Consider the following 2,500-nt stretch of genomic DNA (forward strand, 5'->3'; position numbering starts at 1 on the left):
CTCTTGCCATGAAGGTAACGCATAAGTCCTCAACCATGAGCTACCATCTCTACACATTTAACCACATTTAACACTTAATTACTTTTTTCCTTTTAAAATTTATTATTTAGTTTTCTGAAATGCTTTCAGCTTTGCTGTGCTCAGAGTGAATCCAAATTTGAACACCTATTTTTGAAAAAAACTTTTTAGGTGTTTCAGTCAGCTGATTGTGGCTATGCTGGGGTATTGCGTTGAAGAATTTTAGTCGAACGAATCCGGCGCCAGCACTTATTTTTCTTAAGCCTGATACTTATTCTATCTGACTTTTTTTTGCCGAACCGCTAAGTTACAAGGACATAAACAAACCAATAACTTGTCAAGAGGCGGTGGAGGACAAACACACACACACACACATGTATACAACAGGCTTCTTTCAGTCTCCATCTACCAGATTCACTCACAAGGCTTTGGTCAATCAAAAGCTTTAGTAGAAGACATGTATGTATGTATGTGTGTATGTATGTATGTATGTATGGATGTATGGATGGATGGATGGATGGATGGATGGATGTGTGTGTGTGTGTCGTGCGTGTGTGAGAGAGAGTTTTGGATGGAGAGGGAGAGTACATGCGAAAACTTTTAAAAAGTTTTCCTCCGACCATTAATATCACCGAGCACCAGTAGAGTCTTTTAAAATTCATTGATATTTCTCTTCTATTTACTAATTAATAAAAAAAATATATGGGACTGTACAACTGCTACACACTTCCTTGATTATCTCCCAAAATAAACTTTCAGCTAATTATTGGCAAAGATCTATTCACCAGCAAACTAAAACAATTAACTCACTAATTAGCTTTTTGCGTCCCTATTACAACTAGTCTTTGAAAAAAATTACATTACACTTCTGTTCACATCCTTCAATGCAGCCATCCATTCTGCACTTGTCTTCCTTCCATTGTACCATGCATCCCTAACCTAATGCCTCTAAATATATCTAACTTATTACCTCAGCTCTCGAGAACACCCCGCTTTCTCCACATTTTCCCCTACAGCTTGTAATAATCACTTCATGGTTATTACTATAACCCCATACACATTGCTCTCCCCCAACATAGTTTTCCTGCCACATACACTGATGCATCATAGCTTCCTAAAATTTTATTCTAGCCATGCCTTTTGTATAGAATGGACCGCGTGTGAACTACCGTCTGACAAAACTATTTCCAAAATTAGACATGTTTTCAGTCTGTATAATTTACTGCAGCTATCGCGTGATGCAGCCAAACTGTCTTCTTGTAGTCTTTAGCCCCGCGCTTTTCAAGCAAAACCCGAAGGAAGCTGTGAGTTTATTTCTCCCCACAAACAGAAGAGTTTGTAAGAACTTAGTCGGTTGCTATACGTTGCTGTTTTTCTGTCACAGAGATCTCTGTCAATCCGTATTGTCCAAAAATGTGGGCAAAGTGTCTGTGCACTATTGTCTTTCTGTCTATAATTCAGAAATTTCGAACTATATTGACGCATACGCTGTTACACATCTCACTAAATTGCAATACTATAACACGTTTTCTCTCTCTCTCGCACACACTCACAGACACACAAATAGTAATAATTATTACTGGGTTTGTTCTGTTATACCCGCACGTATTACCAAAAATGTAACCGTTGTATTACTTTTAAACACAGCGCCAACTATTAATTAAATGAAGAAATGTTTTGTTGGAAAGAATCTTCTGTATTTATTTTATCTGGCGTTACTTAAACAGGTTACATCACACGCTCTTACTGTATCGAGACGACCTCGTGTCGTTGATCGCTATAGTACTTTGGTTTCCTAGAATCCCAACAGAAATTTCCTCCTTACTCTATTTCATCTATTGATGCTATCAGTCACTGCAAAGCAGTCTAGCATTTTATAGGCAAGTGAGTTAGGCTAGCGAAATTCATAACAAAGTTGAGCAACTGCGTCGATTTCACTAGGTTGTGTTTAGAAGTTGGTGGAACTCACCCACGAAATAACAATTTCTAACACTGGCTGAATACTTTTGGTGGAAGGGAATATTCGATGAAACCGAAACCAGAACGCATCTGGTCTTTAATTCATATAATTGGGAGAAATTCATCACCAGCGAAATAACAGATTAGTCACACAAATTATGAGCTTGTAGTTCAATAACCCTAACTCATATAATCTAACGGTCAATACCATGAACCAGTAAATCGGAGACATCGATGTATTTATTTCGAGTTCAGATCCATTAGGGCGATTTTTATCTTCTAACACATATTGTGTTTATAAGATAAGGTACCATATCTAAATTCGATCAGATTATTACTAAAATAGGTACCGGTTATATTTTAAGATTAATTCAGTCGAATTAATCTAATTCTCTGCAATTATTGGCTTACAAAAATGTCAATAGCTACAGTCTGACTCGAGAAGGAAGTTCGTCTCTTAAATAATTGCTACACTTTGAAGCATCCATAGTTCAGCTATTAGTCAAAGGGAAACAATACATAT

Source organism: Octopus sinensis, linkage group LG3 (genome assembly GCF_006345805.1).
Source record: "Octopus sinensis linkage group LG3, ASM634580v1, whole genome shotgun sequence".
NCBI classification, from domain to species: domain Eukaryota; kingdom Metazoa; phylum Mollusca; class Cephalopoda; order Octopoda; family Octopodidae; genus Octopus; species Octopus sinensis.